We start from the raw sequence: 23,865 nt of genomic DNA on the forward strand, positions 1-23,865 counted from the left end.
TCTTGTGGTTACCAATTGCACAGAGTATCTTTTACTATCTTTTCACTTTCAGCCTATGTTGTCCTTAAATCTAAAGCAACACTCTAGTAGACAATATAATTGGATCTTTTTTTTTATCCCTTCAGACTCTTTACATCTTTTGATTGGGGAGTTTAATCCATTTATATTTAAAGTAATTATTGATAGTGAAAGACTTACTATTGTCATTCTGTTAATTGTTTTTTACCTGCCTGGTAGATCTTTTGTCTTTATTTTCATTTCTTGCAGTGTTCCTATTTATTTCATTGCCTTTTTGTATTGACATCCTTTGATTCGTTTCTCATTTTCTTTTGTGTATCTTCAATATGTTTTTTTAGGGTTACCATAGGGCTTACATAAAACATCTTATAACAATCTGTTTTAAGGTGATAACTTAACTTCAATTTCATATACAAACATTACTCAGTTAATTATCCCACCCCCACACACTTTGTTACTGATGTTACAAATTACATCTTTTTATATTATGTATACACTAACTTTTTTTAGTTATAGTTATTTTATACTTTTGTCTTTTATTTCTATACTGGAATCAAAAGTGATGCATGCACCAGCATAACAGTATTACAACATTCTGTATTTGTATATATATTTACCTTTACCAGCAGGCTTTATACTTTCATTCTTTTGTATTGCTCTAGTGTCTTTTCATTTCAACTTGAAGGACTACCTTGAGTGTTTCTTGTAAGGCAGATGTGGTAGTGATGATTTCTCTCAAGTTTTGTTTATATGGTAAAGTATTTATTTCTCCTTCATTTTTGAAGGACAGTTTTGCTACATATAGGATTCTCAGTTGGCAGTTCTTTTTCTTTCAGTATTTTAAATATACCATCCCACTGCCTTCTATCTTGCAAAGCTTCTGCTAAGAAATCCACTGAGAGTTATGGGGGCTTCTTTGTATGTGACAAGTTTTTATCTCTTCATGCTTCCAAAATTCTGTCTTTGACTTTTGACAACTTGATTATAATGTGTCTCAGTGTGAACTTCTTTTGATTCTTCATAGTTGGGGATGTTGAGATTCTTAAATCTGGATGCCCATTTCCTTCCCCAGACTTAAGAATTATTCAGCTATTATTTCTTTGAATAAGCTTACTGGTCCTTTCTCTCCCTCTTCTCCTTCTGGGACTCCCATAATACACATATTTTTCTGCTTGCTAGTATCCCATCAGTCTGGTAGGCTTTCTTCACCATTTTTCATTCTTCTCTTTTTTTCTTTTTTCCTCCTCTGACTGGATAATTTCACATGGCCTGTCTTTGAATTTGCTTTATTTTTTCCTTCTTGTGCAAGTTTGGTGTTAAATCCCTCTAGTGGATTTTTTTAATTGTTATTGTATTTTTTAGCTCCAAAATTTCTCTTTGATTCTTTTTAACATTTTCTTTCTGTTTCCTGATGTTATCATTTTGTTTGTGAATAATTTTCCTAAGCTCATTGAGAATATATATAGTGGTTATTATTGATTATTTGTCAGGTAATTTATATACTCCATTTTGGGGGAGCTGTTGTTGGAGATTTATTTTGCTCCTTTGTTTTGGCTACTTTTCCCTGTTTCTTTATGTTCCTTGTAACTTCATGTTTGGCTCCACACATTTTTAAAAACAGCCACCTCTCCCAGATTTTTTGGAGTGGGTTTGTACAGGGAAGAAATTCTACCAATCAGCCTGACTAGATATTCTAAGGCACTCTCAAACATTTTTCTGTGGATGCATCATATCTGGATTTTTGCGAGTACATTCCCAATTAGAAGCATTTGCTGGTTTCTTTTTTGAGAAGCTCATAATCTCTTGCTACCTGTGGTGTCTCTGTGGTACTGCAGGTTCTCTGGAGTTGCTGCAAGCTGTTCAGCATTTTTGTCTCAGAGGATCCTAAAATTCTAGAGTATCCTAGTCTCCTTCAGTGTTCCAAGTCAGTAAGACAGAAACCAGACCCTTGAGCAGCCCACCAAAAGCTGGAACATTGGACACATACTTCACTCTTCTCTTTCCCCACTGAGGGAGTGGTTGCCATGCTGTATCAGCCTCTATGTGCTGTAGCACGGGACTTTTGGAGCAGCAGAAAGCCATCCAGCTCCCTTTTGTCTCAGCAGCCCCCAGGCATCTAAAGTATGGTGGATCCTATCTGTACTCTGAGACATGAGAGAGAGAAACTTGTCCTATGGGAAGGCCCCAAAAAACTAAAAACATTGGTCACATGCTCCAACTCTTTCCCTCCCTTGGGAGAAGTTATGAGTTGGGGGTTTTCTCTGACTGTTCCATGCTGACCTGGGGAGAGACTATGGCAACTGTGTGCACACAAGTCCAAACCATCATCTTTGTTCTTAGTGGCCCCCAATCTGGTGCCCTAATTCTGTAAGCACTTATATTTAGGCAAGATAGAAATCAGTCCATTACGATGCCTATTGAAATATCTGGATGTTGGATGTATGTTTCAGTCTTCTTTTTTCCTTCCCAGGGAGAAGCTGTGTGATAGGCTTTCTATCATCATTGCAATGCACTGAGTTGGGAGGAGAGACTATGGTGAGTGCCACAAATGTTCCTACCTGCTTTTATGTGACTGGTTTCTTGCTCACCTGAGGTACAAGAGCCTCTTGACTTGTTTCTGGATTTCTCATAAAGGGAATTACTCCATGTATTATTGTTTAATCAGTGTCTCAATGAGGGGAAGGAAAGGCTGGGTCTTCCTATTCCACCATCTTACTAACATTACCTCTCTTTCTCTTCTTTTTGAATGACAGTTTGGACAGATAGGAATTATTGGTCAAGAGTGTTTTTTTCTTTCAACATTTTCAAAATGCCCGCACAATAGTTTCCAGCCTCCAAGGTTTTACTGAGAGATTGTCTGACAATCTTATTGATAATCCCTTGTATATCATGAGTCACTATTCTTTTTCAGTTATTTTAGTTATGGTACATTTCAGCTCCAGTATATCTTTTTGGTTTCTTTAATGTTTTCTATTTCCTATTGATATTTCTATTTTGTTCTTACTTCATTGTCCTGACTTTTACTACATCTTCCTTTTGCTCTTTGAGCACGTTTAATATGGTTGCTTTCTATTCTTTATCTAGTAACTCTGCTATCTGTTCTTCCTCAGGGACAGTTCCTGTTGAAATAATTTTTTCCCTTTTAATGGGCCATATTTTCCTAATTATTTGTATAACTTGTGATGTTTTTGTTGAAACTAGACATTTAAATTTTATAATGTGGTAATTCTGGAAATCAGATTCACTGCCCCCCCCCAGGTTTGTTGTGTCTTTCTTTTTATTGTTGTAGTGTATCTGTGCTGGGGATCAGCCTAAGGTGTAAACTTAAGTTACTCTCAGGTCTTTTCTCATCCTGCATCTTCCCTGAGCATGTGTGGTGACTTTCTAAACTCTCTCATACATGTGGTTTCTTTTGAATGTCCTAATCCTTAATTGTCTGGCTCATAAAACAGGAAAAGGAGTAAAAAGAAGGGGAAAAAACTCTCTGTCTCTTTATGTTCTGTGAAATCCACTTCAGCCAGTGGAGGTTACAACAATGGTGGCCTGCCTGTGTGTCTTCAACTTCATGCTCAGAAGCAGCAATCAGCAATCAGAACACAAATACCTGATATTTACAAGCTAAGGACCATATTGCCCCCCTGGCTCCCACAAGCTACTCCAGAAATGTTGTCACACTGCCTGCCACGGAGCTGAGGAGTGGGGGATGGGTAGCTACTAGTACACTAAGGGCTGAAACTGAGAAAAATTAACAAATTTACCTTCCAAGCCTCCCCCTGGAAGATTCAAGACTACAAATTGATTCCAGAGTTCAAAATTAATTATGTCAGACACATTCTGCCTGTAAAATCATTGTTCACATGGAAAGATGGATTCCTGGCACTTCCTACTCCATCATCTTCCCAAATGTCACTTCTATTCATTTTTTATTCAAGAAAATATTTATTGAGTATGTAATTTGTGTTAAATACAAAGCTAGTCAATGACATAAGAGATCAATGAGATATGATCCTGCCCTTAGGAGTTCTATAGTCTAAGTTGGGCAAGCAATTGGGCCTCTGGGGTCCCTCCTCTGCTTCCATCAGAACAGTCTACTTTTTATTGTGTTTGCAGAAAATAATGAATTTTTCATTTCATTCATCCTGAAATTTTCATGGTTAATCATTAACAGATAGTTCTAGTTTATGAGTTTTCAATTGACTTAAACTTTACTGTATTCTTTTATTTATCTTTGAAACATTGTTTCATTATAAAAAATTTCAAATACTCACAAAACTAAAGAGAAGACTATAATGACACCCTACATTCCTATCATCCAACTTCAATAATCATCCTTTTGCAAATCATATTTTATCTATCTTCTTCGTTTTATCCACACAAATTTTTTAAATCAGACACCATGTTATTTTACAGAATGCACCTCTAATTGATAAGGACATTTCTTTTTGTTGTTATTGTTCTCATATCCACCAGGCAATTTTATTTCTAACAAAATTAACAGCAAATTCTTAACATAATTTAATACTTAATCCATACCAATATTCCTTATTGTTTCAAATATATCTTTTTTGTAGCTGATTTGTTTAAATCAAGGTACAACTTCTAGTTATATTTAAAGAGCCTGGACATCAGCATATAGCAATGTAAGATGTTCCTCCTTTTTGTCCTCTTTTTTAACAAGGAATAAGACATCCATCCATGAACAAAAGCACCTCTGTGGGAGTTGTGGGATCCAGCACCATTAGTCTAGGGACCCTAGAGGAGTGTCACCCACCTATGAATCTGTAATAGGTAGACAGACCACATTATAGTCTATGGAATCAGCAGGATCTGATGAACTTTCCCCAACCCCTTTCAGTCATGGTTGGAAAAAACATGGAGAGTGCTGAATTGGGCAGACATCCACAGATAAGAGAGACTTTGTAGAAGTGCAGCCTTCCCAAGGGAAGATTCCAACATGCCATTGGAGCAAAAAAATACAAATTTGGCCACAGTGGAAACAGTAAGAAGAACTTTCCCATGTCACCCCACAAGGCAACACTGCACAGGGCTGAACAATTCAAGGGTAGTGACTTTTCCTGCAGGGAAAAAGGAGAGCAGTAAGTGAGTACCCAGCTACCCCAGTTGTATAGGACATGGCTGGAGAAACTTGCTTCTCTCCAGCAGCACCCAGAGTACTAAGGAAGGACTTCCATGACTGGGGGAGGGAGGATATGGGGAAAGAGTCAGGTAAGAATACCAAAAGTTATTAAAGGTATATGGTTCCTGCTGACTGATCTCAAGACTTCAGCAGAAAGTCTGTCCATGAGCCTCTGGGAGTACCTCACCTGAGGATCTCTCCACAAGGTCAGGGGGCAACTCCAACACCCCAAATGCTAAATGCACACTACCCCAACTCTGCAGCAGGGCGTTGGTGCATGTTCCTGAGTGCAGTCATAAGAGAAAGCCCATTAAATAGATAGTGAGTCTCAGAAAAATAGACCAGGGTCTCTGTGCAATGGGGAAACCACAAACTTGAGCTATAATGTCACCTTATGGAAAAGAAAAGAGAGGTTTTCAGTAGCCACCCCAGTGAGTGGTAAGAAGCAAAGATATAAACGCTTAATAATTCTGCCACAAGAGGGAGCAAGAGTGAAGCAGGCATACCCATACAAAGACAGAGAAAACTCCAAATATAACACTACCAATGAATAGTAAACCCCATCTGAAAGCAACCAACAAAGATTTAAGGAGGTGTCTGCCAGTTCAAATTTAAAAGCAGCAACACAGAACTTCAAAAAACAAAAAAAATCAAAAAAACATGTCATCACCATAAGATAAGAATAATTCTCCAATAACTGAGCACAAAAGCATGAAATTTTGCAATCTAGCTGATAAAGAATTTTAATAAAACTGTTTTGAAGAAAATCAACAAGCTTCAAAAATTTCAGAAAGACAATTCAACAAGATCAGGAAAAAATACATGACAAAACGAGACATATACTAAATAAATAGAAATAATTTTACAAAAGAGAGAAATTCTGGAGCTAAAGAATTCAAGGAACAAAATGAAAAATGCAATAGAGAGCATCTGCAATAGAGTATAGATGCCAACAGCAGATAAGGACACTATAAGAAAACGATAGTCCAATATCCCTGACGAATATAGATGCAAAAATTACTAAAAAATTTAGGAAACCAAATTCAACAACATATTAAAAGGATTATACACCATGACCAAGTAGGATTTATTCCTAGGATGCAAGGATGGTTCAACATATGCAAATCAATAAATGTGATATGCCACTGCACAGCAAAGGAAACCATCAAAAAAATGAAAAGGCAACCCACCGAATGGGAAAAATATGTACAAATCATATATCTGATAAACAGTTAATATCCAAAATACATAAAGAACACAAATAATTCAATAGCAAAAAATCTGATTATAAAAAGGGCAGAGGATCTGAATAGACATTTTACCAAAGAAGATATAGAGATGGAGTACAGATACATGAAAAGGTGTTCAACATCACTAATTATCAGGGAAATACAAATCAAAAATCACCGTGAGGTACCACCTCATACCTGTTAGAAAAGCTATTATCAAAAAGACAAGAAATAACAAGTGTTGGAGAGGATGTGGAGAAAAGGGAACTTTTGTGCACTGTTGGTGGGAATGTATATTGGTACAGCCACTATGGAAAACAGCATGGAAGTTCCTCAAAAAATTAAAAATAAAACTACCATATGATCTAGCAATTCCACTTCTAGGTATTTATCTGAAGGAAATAAAAACACTAACTCAAAAAACTATCTGCACTCCCATATTCATTGCAGCATTATTTACAATAGCCAAGACATGGAAACAAGATAAGTGTCCATCCATGAATGAGTGGATAAAGAAAATGTGGTATACATATACAATGGAATATTATCAGGCAAGAAAAAGAAGGAAATCCTGCCATTTGCAACAACATAAATGGACCTTGAGGGCATTATGATAAGTGAGACAAGTCAGACAGAGGAAGACAAATACTGTGTGATCTCACTTACATGTAGAATCTTTAAAAAAATCACTAAACTCATAGATACAGAGAACACGTTGATGGTTGCAATAGGTAGGGGTTCGGGGGTGGGCAAAATGAGTAAAGAGGGTCAAAAGGTACAAACTTCCAGTTATAAAATAAATAAGTCCTGGGGATGTAGTGTAAGGCATAACAACTATAGTTAATAATACTGTATTATATATTTGAAAGTTGCTAACAGTAGATTTTATAAGTTATCATAAGAAAAATAAAATTTGTAACTGTGTAGTGATGGACTATAACAAGATATATTGTGGTGATCATTTCACAATATATACATAAATTAAATAATTATGTTGTATACCTAAAATTAATATAATGTTATATGTCGATTATATCTCAGTTAAAAAACATCATCTGAAAAGATATGAATGAACAATAAAGTAATACACCACGTTAATAGAATGAAAGACAAAATTCATTTGATAATCTCAGATGCAGAAAAAGTATTTGACAAAATATAACATCTTTTCATGAATAAAATCCTCAACAAATTGGGTGTAGAAGGACTATACCTCAAAAAAATAAAGGCCATATGCAACAAGCCCACAGCTAACATAATATTTAACGATGAAAGGTTGAAAGCTTTTTCGTTAATCAGGAACAAGATAAGAGTACCCACTCTCACCACTTTTATTCAACATGGTAATGGAAGTCCTAGCCAGAGAAATTAGGCAAGACAAAGAAATAAAAGATATCCAAATCAGAAAAGAAAAAGAAAAATTGTTAATTCCAAATTGTATGACCTTATATAGAAAAAATCCTAAAGACTCAACCAAGAAATTGTTGGAACTAATCAATGAATGCAGTAAAGCGCCAGATATAAAATCAACACACAGAAATCAGTTGTGTTTCTGTACACTAACAACAAAACAACAGAGAAAGAAATTTTAAAAATTTGGGAAATGGGAAAATTTCCCATTCACAATAGCATCAAAACCAATAAAATACCTAGGAATAAATTTAACCAAGTTAGTGAAAAATTTGTGCAATGAATACTACAAGACCTTGATGCCTTGATGAAAGAAATTAAAGATGACACAAATAAATGGAAAAATATATCATGTTCATGAATCAGAATTATTATTGTTAAAATCTCTATACTACCCAAAACCATACATAGATTCAATGAAATTCCTACCAAATATCCAATGGCATTCTTTACATAAGTAGAAAAAAAAATCCTAAAATTTATATGGAGCCACAAAAGACCCCAAATAGCAAAAGCAATCATGAGAAAGAAGAACAATGTTGGAGGCATCATACTTCCTGACTTCAAACTATACTACAAAGCTATAGTACTTAAATCAGTATGGTACTGGAATAAAATAGATGCATAGACCAATGGAACAGAATAGAGACTCCAGAAAGAAACCCCCACACATCTGGTCAACTAATGTTTGACATGGGAGCCAAGAACACTCAATGGGGAAAGGATAGTCTCTTCAACAAATGATATTAGGAAAACTGGATAACCACACGCAGAAAAATGATATTGGACCCCTATCTTACACCACGCAGAAACACTAATTCAAAATGGATTGAAGATTGAAGCATAAGACTCGATACTGTAAAATTTCTAGAAGAAAACATAAGGAAGAAGCCCCTTGACAATCATCTGAGCAATGATTTTTTGGATATGAAGCCAAAAGCTCAAGCAACAAGAGCAAAAATCAATAAGTGGGACTACATCAAACTAAAAAGCTTCTGTACAGCAAAGGAAAAAATTTAAAAAATATATAAAGGCAACCTACAGAATGGAAGAAAATATTTGCGAACTATATATTGGATAAGGGATTAATATTCAAAATATATAAGGAACACATACAACTCAATAAAAAAAGCCAAATAATCCAATTAAAATAGGGGCAGAAAAACTAAATACAGTTATATGCCACATAACAACATTTTGGTCAATGATGGACCACATATAGGATGGTGGTCCCATAAGATTGGTACCATATAGCCTAGGATTGTAGTAGGCTATACCATCTAGGTTTGTGAAAGACAGTCTATGATGCTTGCACAATGAGAAAAATTACCTAATGATGAATTTCTCAGAATGTCTCCCTGTTATGTGATCCATGACTGTGGACATTTTTTCAAAGAAGGCATGCAAATGGCCAAAAGGTACAGTCAGCCCTTCAGATCACAGGTTCCAGATTTGTGTATTCAACTAACTGCACATTGAAAGGCCTACGATGGTTTTGTCTATACTGAACATATACAGACTTTCTTTCTCTTGTCATTATTTCTGAAACAATACAGTATAACAACTATTTACATGCCATTTACATTGTATTGGGTATTATAAGTAATCTAGAGATGATTTAAAGTATACAAGAAGATGGGCATAGGTTATATGCAAATACCACGCCATTTATTTTAAGTGACTTAAGCATCTGCAGATGTTGGTATCCCAGGGGGTCCTGGAACAAATCTCCCATGGATATCAAGGGATGACTGTACATGAAAAGATCCTCAACATCACTAATCCAGAGAAATGCAAAGTCAAAACCACAATGAGATATCACCTCACACCTGTTCGAATGGCTATCATCAAAAAAAGAAGAGATAAGTTTTGGCAAGGATGTGGAGATAATGGAACCCTTGTACACTGTTGATAGGAATGTAAATTTGTTCAGCCACAACAGAAAACAGTATGTTGGCTCCTCAAAAGAATTAACAATAGAACAACAATATGATCCAGCAATTCCACTTCTGGGTATATACCCAAAGGAAATGAAAACAGGGTATTGAAGAGATATATGCACACCCATGTTTATTGCAGCATTATTTTCAATAGCCAAGATATGCAAACAACCTTATCTATCAATGGATGAAAGGATAAAGTTGTGGTACATATAGGCAATGAAGTATTATTAAGCCATGAGAAAGAAGGAAATCCTGCCATTTGTGACAACATGGGGGGCCTGGAGGGCATTAAGCTAAGTGAGATAAGTCAGACAAAGACAAATACCATATGATATCATATAAAAGATATCATATATAATTGATATATTATATCACTTATATGTGGAATCTAAAAAAGCTGAACTTATAAAATCAGAGAGTAGAATGGTAGTTAACAGAAGCTGGGGGGTGGGGAAATTGTGAATATTATTTTTAAGGGTACAACCTTGGATGTTGTAAATACATAAATCCTGGAGACCTGATGCACAGCATATTGATTATAGACAACAATACTGTAATATAAACCTCAAAGTTGCTAAGAGACTAGATCTTAATTCTTCCCACCACAAAAAAAGAAATGATAATTATATAGAGGTGTTAGCTAATGCTACTGTGGTAATCCTATTGCAATATATAAATGTATCAGATCAACACATTTTACAGCTTGAACTTACAAAATGTTATATTTAAATTATTTCTCAATAAAAATAAATTTTTAGGGGCCAACCCGGTAGCATAGCAGTTAAGTTTGTGTGCTCCACTTCGGCTACGGTCCTGGGTTCACAGGTTCGGATCCGGGGGCAGACCAATACGCCACTTGTCAAGCCATGCTGCGGCAGCATCCCATATAAAGCAAAGGAATATGGGCATGGATGTTAGCTCAGGGCCAATCTTCCTCAGCAAAAAGAGGAGGATGGGCAATGGATGATAGCTCGGGGCTAATCTTCCTTACAAAAATAAATAAATAAATAATTTTTTAAATGCAAAAACACGATAATAATCCAAAGGAAACAATAATAAAGAGACTCAAGCTATAAGTTTATTGACTTATTGACTATTTTATTTCCATTGAAAGTAAAACATAAGAGGAAATTATCTCTTGAGACTGACTCCTGACCTTATGCATTGAGACACCTAAAATGAGTTTCAAGGAGAGGTCATTTATTTTCATTCTTTTAAGAGATCCTTGCAGCTGCTGTACATGTGACAGAGTTGGGATTTCACATCCTCCTCGAAGATTATTGTGCATGTGCACCCAGAAGTCATGTTAATTATCTTGTTGCAATTGGAAGGAATACATGTTCAAGAGAATAAGTAAAGCTTGAGAAAAACCAATAGAAATAACTCTTCTGCATATACTGTTATCTACAACTGCGTTGTATTCTACAGTTTAGTGTGTTACACATTTACTAACTTGGATTCTGGACTTTAATACCCAGTGCTGTAATTATGGAACTTACATTAAATGTACATTCATTAAAAACCTATTTTGGAGCCAGCACTGGCTAAATAATTTGCAAGGCCTAGCGTAAAATATAAATACAGACCCTCTTCAGAAATTATTAAGAATTTCAAGATGCCAAAGCAGAGCATAAAACCAAGTGCAAGGCCCTTCTGAATACAGGGTTCTTTGCAAATTCTCAGACTGTGTGCCCATGAAGCAAAACTTGCTTGGAACACATAATTTCTTAGCTAAAATAATCCTCAGTTTTCACTATATTGGCTCAGGAACACATTGACTTTAAAATTTTTCCAAAATCTGTTTAAGATTCTGTGAGAAAATGGCTTTATCAATTAAAATTCTCTGATTTAGGATATTAATAGGTTTGCTTCAATTTCTTTATTTTTCTGAAGAGAAAACTGAGGCCTTGGAAAGTTACATGACTGTACAGAAGGGTGAGTGTCGCTAGGAGCAGAACTAGGGATTAAAATTTAGGTCTCCAGATAATTTAGGATCTAGCATTTTTCAATAATTATATGCTTTATGTAATGATGTTATCTAATCTTTATTGAGTACTATTTATATGCCAGACAGTACTTACATTATATCAGATTTACTATATGTTAAAGTAACTATATACATATATAACTATATGTATATACTGTGGTTGATTGTAATTTTCAAATATGGCTGCAAAATATCTCCTAAGACACATGCACTTCTAGAATTTTGTCAGTCCTCTATCAAGACATGGAATCTATGTCCACCCTCCTTGATCCTGTTTGAGCCCTTGTGAATACCTTGAACCATAGAGTATGGAAAGAGTGATGCTATGTCATTTTGAAGGTTTAATCACAAAAATGCCATATGCTTTTGCCCTATTTTCTTCATGCTCACTTTTTCAATTCAGCCACCATGCTATGGGGAAGCCCAAGCAGCCTGTGCAGAGACCCATACAGAAGGGAACTGAGGATACACACCCTCCCTGTCTAATCAACAGTCTAAGTTGAGCTCACAGCCATCAAGTCAGTAACAACTTGCCAGTCATGGGAGTAAGCCATGTCGAAAGTGGATCTTACTGCTCCAGTCATGCTACCACAGCTGATATTGTGTGGATCAAAGATACACTAGCCCTGCAAAAACCTGTCGAAATTGCAGATTCGTGAAAACAATAAATGATTGTTGTTGTATGCCGTTAATTTTTGGATAAGATGTTATTCAGAAATAGTAATTGTAATATGTGTTAACTCATTTAATTGTTACAACTGCAAGAGGTAGGTTACCATTGTTAATTTAAGTAACGTGAACAGAGTCACAAAGCTAGTAAGTTGGACAGCCTGGATTTGAAAACAGGCAGTGTGGCTCTAGAGTCTGCACTTTTAATCATTATACTCTACTGCTATAATTTGTTATATTTTATTAATTTATTTATTTTTAAATTTATATACTGTAAAACCAAGTATATCTAGTGTTCTGTTCCATGTGTTTTGACAAAAGCACACAGTCACATAATCCCACCGCAATCAAGATAGAGAACGTTTCTATCACTCTCCAAAATTCTCTGAGGCTGCCGCTTTGTAGTTAACCTCTTCTCCAACCTCCAGCTACTGACAACCACTGATCTGATTTTTGTCTCTATTTTGTTAACAGAGTGTCATTTTAATGGAGTCATACGGTATGTATCCTTTTAAGCCTGGGTTCACTCACTTAGCATCCTACATTAGAAATTGATTAATGTTTTTGTGTGTAAAGTAGTTCTTTTATTTATTTATTTTTATTAATGAATAGTGTCCCATTATATGAATGTGTCACAGTTTATTCATTCATTAATTTGGGTTCTTTCTAGATTTAGGTAATTATTAATAAAGCTGCTATATAAATATATATGTGAATATTTTTGTGAGAACACAAGCTATCATTTCTCCTGGATAAATAACTAAGAGTAAGATTGCTGAATCATATGGTAAGAAGAGTATGTTTAACTTTTTTTTTTTTTTTCTTTTTTTTTTATTTTTTAATTTTTTGTTTATTGCAGTAACATTGGTTTATAACATTGTAAAAATTTCAGGTGTACATCATTGTACTTCTATTTCTGCATAGATTACATCATGTTCACCACCAAAATAACAATAAACAAACACATAGGGACAGAGTATGTTTAACTTTTTAAGAAACTTTTTAAGAAAAGAAATATTTTCCAGAGTAATTGTACCATTTCGCCATCCCACCAGCAATGTATGTCAGTTCCAGTTGCTCCACACACTCATCAACACTTGGTACAGTAGTTCTTTTTTTTAATTTTATCAAGTCTAAGTGTGTATTTCCTTAATGATTCTTGATGGTGTGCATCTTGTTCATGTGTTTTTGCCATGCCGTTATCTCTTTGATGAAGTATCTGTTAAACCTTTTGCACATTTTTGAAATTTGGATACTTTGTATTCTCATTATTGATCTGTGAGTGTTCCTTATACATCCTATATACAAATTCTTTGTCAGATATGTGCTTTATAAGTATTTTGTATTTTCTCTGAGACTTTTTTCTTTTCATTTTCTTGTAGTGTATTTCATTGAAAAGAAGTTAATTTTGAAGTCCATTTTTTCTATTTTTTATTTTATGGATTGTGACTTTAGTGTCATATCTATTAAAACTTTGTGATATTTCTTTGTAGAAGTTTTACAGTTTTAAGCTTTACATTTTGAGTTAATTATACGTTGTGAGGAATGGTTTGATTTTGGGGGGGTATATAAATGTACAACACTTCCTGTATCATTTGTTGGAAAAAGTATCTTTTCTCCATTGAAATGTCTTTGCACCTTTATCAAAAATAGTTGACCATACATGTGTGGATTTATTTCTGGATTCTCTATTCAGTTACATTAATCTATGTATGTCTATGCACTTGTCAATATCTCACTCAATTACTGCAGCCTAATAGTAAGTCTTAAAGTCAAGTAGCTTACATCCTCCAACTTCGTTCTTTTTTAAAAGAAATTGTTTTGGCTAGTCTAAATCATTCATCTTTCCATGCAAATTTTATAATCACTTTGCCAATTTCTACCAAAAAAACCCTGTTGAAATTACATTTAATCTATAAAACTTTTGGCAAGAATTGATATCTTAACAATATTGAATTGTCTCATCTATGAACATGGTATAATATTTAGGACTACTCTTATCTTTCAGAAGTGTTTTTTTTCTCTTTCAGCATATAGACCTTGCACATATTTTGTCAGGTTTATAACTAAGTATTCCATGTTTTTTGCACTATTGTAAATTGTACTGTTTTTAAAAAATAATTTACATTGTTCCTTGCTACTACATCTACTACATAGTAATGATTGATTTTTGTATATTACCCTTGAATCCTTTGACTTTGCTAAAAATATATTAGTTTTAATAGCCTTTTTTTGCAGTATAGAAAGTGGTTTAAACTTATGTCATGCTGCATGTGCAAACATGTTTGACCTCAGAACCCTTTGTGCAGGAGCACCTCTTTTTTTAAATTGAATTTTTAATTGACATAATTGAAGAGTCACATGCAGTTATGTCAATCTATGCCTTTTTTTTGGACAGTTTAATCTGATTACATTTCACATAATTAGTGATATGGAAGACTTATTTTGCCATTTTGTTGTTTTCCGTATGTCTTATAGACTTTTTTGTTCCTCATTTCCTCTATTACTTCCTTCCTATGTGTTTAGTTGATTTTTTTATAATGATACTTTCATTCCTTCTCATTTCATTTTGTGTATATTCTATAGATATTTTTGTTGTGGTTACCATGGAGATTACCTATAACTTTCTAAAGTCATAAGAAATCTATTTTATATTGATACCATGTTAACTTCAGTTGCATGCCAAAACTCTATTCCTTTACATCTCTGAATGCTCTCACTTTATATTATTGATGTCAAAAACACCTTTATATATTGTGTAGCCATGAACATAGATATATAATTATCTTATGAATTTGTCTCTTAAATCTTGTAGAAAATAAGAAGTGGAGTTTCAAACCAAAATTATAATAATACTGTTTTTTTTTAAACATTTGCCCATGTATTTACCTTTTCTAGGGATTTTTTTATTGCAGTAACACTGGTTTATAACATTGTATAAATTTAAGATGTACATAATTATACCTCTATTTCTGCATAGATTACATCATGTTCACCACCCAAATACTAATTACAATCCATCACCACACTCATGTGCCTAATCCTACATTTATATCTTTATATAGCTTCAAGTTACTGTGTAGTGTCCTTTAATTTCAACCTGAAAGACTCCCTTTAGTATTTCCTGTAGTGCAGGTCTAGTGGTAATGAACTCCCTCAGCTCTTTTTTATCTGAGGATGTCTCAATTTCCCCCTCGTTTTCTTTTTTCATTGTGGTAAAAAACATGCAGCATGAAATCTACCCTCTTAAAAATTTTTAAATGTATAGTACAGTACTGTTAACTATATGTGCATTGCTTTACAGCAGATCTCTAGAACTTTTTTATCTTGCATGACTGAAACTCTAAACGCACTGATTTCCTCTTCCCTCCAGCCTATGGCAACCACCATTCTACTTACTGCTTCAATGAGTTTGACTAATATAGATACCTAGTGTAAGTGGAATCAGGCAGCATTTGTCCTTCTGTGACTGGCTTATTTCACTTAATATAATGTCCTCAAGGTTCATCCATGTGATAGCACATGACAGGATTTCCTTCTTTTTAAATCTGATTAATATTTTGTCATATGTATATGCCACATTTTCTGTTTTCTTTTTTTGCTGAGGAAGATTCACCCTGAGCTAACATCTGCTGCCAATCTTCCTCTTTTTGTATGTGAGCCACCGCCACAGCACGGCCACTGACAGATGAGTAGTGTAGGTCCATGCTCGGGAACTGAACCCGGGCCCCCAAAGTAGAGCACACCGAACCACCAGGGCTGGCCCTCTTTTTTCTTTGTTTTATTGTAGTAAGAACAATTAACGTGAGATCTACCCTCTCAACAATTTTTAAGTGCACAATACAGTATTGTTAATTATAGGCACAGTGTTGTACAACAGATCTCTAGAGCTTACTTACCTTGAATAACTGAAACTTTATATCCATTCACTTAGCATAAAGTCCTCCAGGTTTACCCATGTTGTTGCATATGGCAGGGTTTCCTTTTTTTGAGGGCTGAATAATATTCCATTGAACATATATACCACATTTTCTTTATTCATTCATCTATCAATGGACATTTAGGTTGTTTCCACCTCTTGGTTATAGTGAATAATGCTACAATGAATTGAGAGCACAAATATTTCTTCAAGATAGTGATTTCAATTCTTTTGGATAAATACCCAAAAGTGTGATTGTTTTAATATATGGTGATTTTGTTTTTAATTTTTCAGAAATTTACATACTGTTTTCTATTACAGCTGCACCATTTTACATTCCCACCAACATGCAAAAGATTTTCAGTTTCTCCACACTCTCACATACCCTTGTTATTTTCTCTTTGTGGTTTATTCATGATAATGGCCATCCTAATAGGTGTGAGGAGATAGCTCACTGTGATTTTGATTTGCATTTCCCTGATGATTAGTGATTTTGAGAAAATTTTCATATATCTGTTGTCCCTTTGTATATCTTCTTTGGAGAAATGTCTATTCAAGTCCTTTGCCCACTTCTTAATTGGGTTATTTGTATTTTTGCTATTAAGTTGTAGGAGTTTCTTATATATTTGGAGTATCAACATCTTATCAGATATATGTCTTGGAAATATTTTCTCCCATTCCATAGGATGACTTTTCATTCTATTGATTATTTCCTTTCAACATGTGTGTGTTTAAATCTAAAGTGAGTCTCTTGTAGGCAGCACATAGTTGGATCATATTATTTTAATACAGTCTGTCAACCAATATCTTTTGAACGGGTAGTTTATCCATTCACATTTAAAGTAATTACTGATAGGGAAGAATTTTCTTTGCCATTTTGCTATTTTTTCCTATGTCATATATTTTTGCACCTCATTTCCTCCATTACTGCCTTCCTTTAGATTTACTTGACAATTTGTAGTTACATGTTTTGATTTCCTTCTCATTGCCTTTCATGAATATTCTAAAAATATTTTTTTGTGGTTATCATAGGTATTACATATAACATCATAAAGTTACAACAATGTATTTTGAATTGATAACAACCTAACTTCAATAGCGTACAAAACTCTACACCTAGGGAGCCAGCCCAGTGATGCAGCGGTTAAGTGCACGTACTCCACTTCGGGGGCCTGGGGTTCACAGGTTTGGATCCCGGGCACACACCAAAGCACCGCTTGTCAAGCCATGCTATGGTGGTGTCCCACATAAAGTAGAGGAAGATGGGTATGGATGTTAGCCCACGGCCAACCTTCCTCAACAAAAAAGAGGAGGATTGGCATCGGATGTTAGCTCAGGGCTAGTCTTCCCCACATACACAAAAACTCTACACCTATATAGCCCAGTCACCCCGTAATGTTATTGATGTCACATGTTAAATATGTATACATTATTTACACATTAAAATAGATTATTTTCTTAAATAATCCACATATAAGCGAGATCATGCAATGTATGTCTTTCTGTGTCTGGTTTATTTCACTTAGCCTAATGCCTCCAGGTTTATCAATGTGGTCACAAATGGCAAGATCTCCTTCAATTTTAAAGCTGAGTGGTAGTCCATTGTGCATATGTATATAAGTGTGTGTGTGTATAGGTATATATATATATGCACACACCACATTTTCTTTACCCATTCATCTGTTAATGAACATTTAGGTTGTTTCCATATCTTGGCTATTATAGATAATGCTGGAGTGAACATGGGAGTGCTGATAACTCTTGAAGACTCTATTTCAATTCCTTTGGATATATACCCAGAAGCAGGAATGCTGGATCATATCCTAGATCTATTTTTAATTATTTGAGGAACCTCAATTATGTTTTCCGTAATGGCTATAACAATTTACACTACCCACAACAGTGTACACGGTTCCATTTTCTCCACATACTCTCCAACCTATAATAATAGTCATCCTAACAGATCTGAGGTGGCATCTCATTGCGGTTTTGATTTGCATTTCACTGATTATTAGAGATGTTCAGCATATTTTTATATACCTGTTTATCATTTGTATGTCTTCTTTGAAAAAAAATGTCTATTCAGGTCCTTTGCCCATTTTCAATAAAGCCATTTGAATTTCAGCTATTGAGTTGTACAAGTTCTCTATATATTTTGTATATTAACCCATTATCAGATATCCGGTTTGTAAATTTTTTCTCCTATTTCATAGTTGCTTTTTCATTTTATTCATTGTTTCCTTTGCTGTGCAGAAACTTTTTTAGTTTGATGTAGTTCTGCTTGTTTATTTTTGCTTTTTTTGCTTGTGCTTTTGGCGTCAATTCTAAAAAGTCATTACCAAGACCAATGTCAAGGAGCTTTCCTGTTTTTTTCCTAGGAGTTTTATGGTTTTGGGTCTTATGATTTAAGCTTTTAATCCATTTTGAGTTTATTTTTGTGTATTATAAAATAAGGCCCTAATTTCATTCTTTTATATGTGGATGTACAGTTTTCCAAGCATCATTTATTGAAGAGACTATCCTTTATCCATTGTATATTCTTGGCATCTTTGTCAAAAAGTAGTTGACAGTATATGCATGAGTTTATTTCTTGGACCTCTATTCTGTTCCGTTGGTCTATGTGTCTGCTTTTATGCCAATACCATACTGCTTTAATTACTATATCTTTGTAATATAGCTTGAAGTCAGTAAGTGTGATGTCTCCAGCTTTGTTCTTCCTGCTTGAGATCACTGTGGCTATTCAAGGTTTTATGTGGTTCCATACAAATTTTAGGATTGTTTTTTCTATTTCTTTGAAAAATGTCATTGGAATTTTGATAGGGATTGCATTGAATGTGCAGATCGCTTTGAGTAGAATGGAGATTTACCAATATTAATTCATCCTATTTATAGATGAGATATCTTTACATTTATTTCTGTTTTCTTCCATTTCTTTCATCAGTGTCTTGTAGTTTTCAGTGTACAGATCATTTACCTCCTTGATTAAATTTATTCCCAAGTATTTTATTTTGTTGTTGCTATCTTTAATGAGATTGTTTTCCTAATATCTTTTTTGAATAGTTAATTGTCAGTGTATAGAAATGCAACTGATTTTTACATGTTGATTTTGTATCCTGCAACTTTACTGAATTCATTTGTTAGCTTTAACATTTTTGTGGAGTCTTTAGGATGTTATTATATATAAGATCATGTCATTTGCAAAGAGAAAATTTTAATTCTTCTTTTCCTATTTGAATGTCTTTTATTTCTGTTTCTTGCCTAACTGTTTTGGCTAAAACTACCAGCACTCAGTTAAATAAAAGTTGCAATATTGGGCACCCTTGTCTTGTTCCTCATCTTAGAGGAAAAGCTTTCAACTTTTCACCACTGAGTATGATGCTCAATGTGGGCTTGTCATCAATAGCTTTTATCATGTTGAGGTGTATTGCTTCTATACTTAATTTCTTGAGAGTTTTTACGTGTTGCATTTTGTCAAATGTTTTTTCTGCATCTACTGATCACACGATTTTGATCCTTCACTTTGTTAGTGTGGTGTATCACGTTTATTCGTTTATGTTGAACAGTCCTTGCATCCCAGGAAAAATCTGACTACGTCATGGTGTAGAATCCTTTTAATGTGCTATTGAATTTGGTTTTATACTATTTTGCTGAGGATGTTTTCATCTATGTTCATCAGGGATACTGGCCCATAGTTTTCATTTCTTGTAGTGTCCTTGTTTGGCTTTGGAATCCAGGTAATGCTGGCCTCATAAAATGAGTTTGGAATTGTTCGCTCCTCTTCAATTTTTTTGAAGTTTGACAAGGATTGGTAATAATTTTTCTTTAAGTGAGTCATAGAATTCACCAGTGAAGCCATCTACTCTTGTACTTTTCTTTTTTGGGAGACTTTTGATGACTGATTCAATCTTCTTACTCATTGTCAGTCTGTTAAAATTTTCTATATCTTCATAATTCAGTGTTGGTAGGCTGTATATTCTAGGAATTTATCCATTTCTTCTAGTTTATCTAATTCGTTGGCATAGTATAATTATTCATAGTAGTCCCTATGATATTTTGTATTTCTGTGGTTTCAGTTGTAATGTCTCCTCTTTCTTTGCTGATTTTATTTTTTTGTCTTTTTGTTGTGAGTCTAGCTAAAAATTTGTCCATTTTTCTCTTCCCAAAAGCTAATTGTTAGTTTCATTTACCTTTTCTAATATCTTTATAGTGTCTATTTCGTTTATTTCTGATCTGACCTTTTTTTTTTTTTTTTGCTTCTTTTACCAACTTTGAGCTTATTTCATTCTAGTTTTTCCAGTTGTTTGAGGTTAAAGTTAGGTTGTTTATTTGATATCATTTTTTCTTAAATTAGTCATTTATCCCATAAACTTCCCTTTTAGAACTACTTTTGCTGCATCCAATAAGTTTTGTATCTTGTGTTTTCATTTTCATTTATTTCAAGATATTTTTTATCCCTCCTTTGATTTTCCCATGACTCATTTGTTGTTAAGAAGTATATTGTCAATCTCCACATATTTGTGAATTTTCCAGGCTCCCTCCTGTTATTCATTTCTAGTTTCATATCATTGTGATAAACAGAGATGCTTGGTATGCTTTCAGTCTTTTAAAATTTGTTAAGACTTGTTTTGTAGCCTAACATGTGATCTATCCTGGAGAATGTTCCGTGTGTGCTTGAGAAGAATGTGTATTCTGCTGCTGTTGGATTGAAACTTCTGTGTATATCTCTTAGGACCATTTGGTCTAAAGTGGAGTTCATGTACAATATTTCCTTATTGATTTTCTGTGTGGATGGTGTATCCATTGTGGAAAGTGGGGTATTGAAGTCCCCCGCTATTATTGTATTGCTGTCTATTTCTCACTTCAGATCTGTTAATATTTGCATAATATATTTAGGTACTCCAATGTGGATGCATATATACTTACAATTGTTATTTCTTCTTGATGAATTGACCCATTTATCAATGTCTTCTTTGTCTCATTACAGTTTTTGACTTACAGTTTATTTTGTCTAATATAAGTATACCTACTCATGCTCTCGTTTAGTTTTTCATTTGCATGGAATATCTTTTTTCATTCCTTCACTTAGAGCCTCTGTGTGTCCTTAAAGATAAAGTGAGTCTGTTGTAGGGAGCACCTAGTTGGGTCTTGTTTTTTTATCCATTCAGCCACTCTATGTGTTTTAACTGGAGAATTTATTCATTGAATCTTAAAGTAATTATTGATAGGTAAGGAGTTACTATTGCCATTTTGTTTATTATTTTCTGGTTGTTTGGTAGATCTTTTGTTGCTTTCTTCCTCTCTTGCTGTCTTCCTTTGTGACTTGGTAATTATCTGTAGTGTTATACTTTGATTCGTTTCTCTTTATCTTTTTATATCTACTATATATTTTTGCTTTGTGTTTACCAGTCTACTTTAAACTGCTACATTAATTTTGTTATTTTGTTTGCATACTAAAGCACAATACTTTTACTCTCCTTCCCGCATTTTGTTTGTGATGTCACAATTTACATCTTTCTACACCCTGCGTCCATTAATAAATATTGTGGTTATAGTTATTTTTAATACCATTGTCTTTTAAGTTTCACACTAAAGTTATGTCATATATCCACCACCATTTCAACATTAGAGTATTCTGAATTTAACTATATCTTTACCTTTACCAGTGAGATTTAGACTTTCATATGCTTTCCTGTTACTAATTAGCATCCTTTCTTTTCAGCTTGAAGAAATTCCTTTAATATTTCTTGTAAGTCTCCTCTAGTGGTGATGAACTCCTTCAGCTTTTGCTTATCTGGAAAACTCGATCTCTCCCTCACTTTGGAAGGACAACTTTGACAGTTTTTTTTTTCGCTCAGCACTTTGAGTATATCACGTCACATCTTTCTGGCCTGAAAAATTTCTACTGAAAACGTTACTTTTAGTCTGATGGGGGTTTCCTTGTATATAACAAGTTGTTATCTCTGCTGCTGTTTTTAAGATTCTCTCCTTGTCTTTAACATTTGACAACTTAATTAAAAAGTATCTTGGTGTTGGTCTGTTTTCATTCTTCTTATTTAGTATTTAACTGAGCTTCATGGATCTGAATGCCTATTTCTTTTCCCGGGTTGCAGATATTGTCAGCCATTATTTCTTTCTTTCTTTTTTTTTTATTATTATTTATGGCAGTAACATTGGTTTATAACATTGTATAAATTTCAGGTGTACATCATTATACTTCTATTTCTGCATAGATTACATCATGTTCAACACCCAAATACTAATTACAACCCATCACCACAAACATGTGCCAAATTATCCCTTTCACCCTCCCCCCTCCCGCCTTCCCCTCTGGTAACCACCAATCCAATCTCTGTCTCTATGTGTTTGTTTATTGTTGTTATTATCTACTACATAATGAAGGAAATCATATGGTATTTGACCTTCTCCATCTGACTTATTTCGCTTTGCATAATAGCCGAAATGTCCATCCATGTTGTCATAAATGGCGGGATTTCATCGTTTCTTTTGGCTGAGTAGTATTCCATTGTGTATATATACCACAGCTTCTTTATCCATTTGTCCCTTGATGGGCACTTAGGTTGCTTCCAAGTCTTGGCTATTGTGAATAAGGCTGCAATGAACACAGGGGTGCATGTATCTTTACACATAGGTGTTTTCAAGTTCTTTGGATAAATACCCAGCAGTGGAATAGCTGGATCATAGGGTAGTTCTAGCCTTGAATTTTTGAGGAATCTCCATACTGTTTTCCATAGTGACAGCACCAGTTTGCACTCCCACCAGCAGTGTATGAGAGTTTCCTTCTCTCCAATTCCTCTCCAACATATGTTGTATCCTGTCATGTTGATTATAGCCATTCTGACGGGCGTGAGGTGATATCTCATTGTAGTTTTGATTTGCATTTCCCTGATAGTTAATGATTTTGAACATCTTTTCGTGTGTCTGTTGGCCATCAGTATATCTTCTTTGGAGAAATGTCTGTTCAGGTCTTTTGCCCATTTTTTAATTGAGTTGTTAGTTTTTTTGTTGTTGAGATGCATGAGTTCTTTATATATTTTGGAGATTAAGCCCTTATCAGATGTATGGTTTGCAAATAACTACTCCCAATTGTTAGGTTGTCTTTTCATTTTGTTGATGGTTTCCTTTGCTGAGCAGAAGCTTTTTAGTTAGATGTAGTCCCATTTGTTTATTTTTTCTATCGTTTCTCTTGCCCCATCAGACATGGTGCTTGAAAATATGTTGCTAAGACCACTGTCGAAGAGTGTACTGCCTATGTTTTCTTCTAGAAGTTTCATAGTTTCAGGTCTTACATTCGACTCTTTCATCCATTTGGAGTTAATTTTTGAGTATGGTGTTAGGTAAGGGTCTACTTTCATTTTTTTTCATGTGGCTATCCAGTTTTCCCAACACCATTTGTTGAAGAGACTTTCTTTTCTCCATTGTATGTTCTTGACTCCTTTGTCAAAGATTAGCTGTCCATAGATGTGTAGGTTTATTTCTGGGCTTTTGATTCTATTCCATTGATCTGTGTGTCTGTTTTTGTGCCAGTACCATGC

This window comes from Ceratotherium simum, chromosome X (genome assembly GCF_057802395.1).
Source record: "Ceratotherium simum simum isolate JZ-2026a chromosome X, ASM5780239v1, whole genome shotgun sequence".
NCBI classification, from domain to species: Eukaryota; Metazoa; Chordata; class Mammalia; order Perissodactyla; family Rhinocerotidae; genus Ceratotherium; species Ceratotherium simum.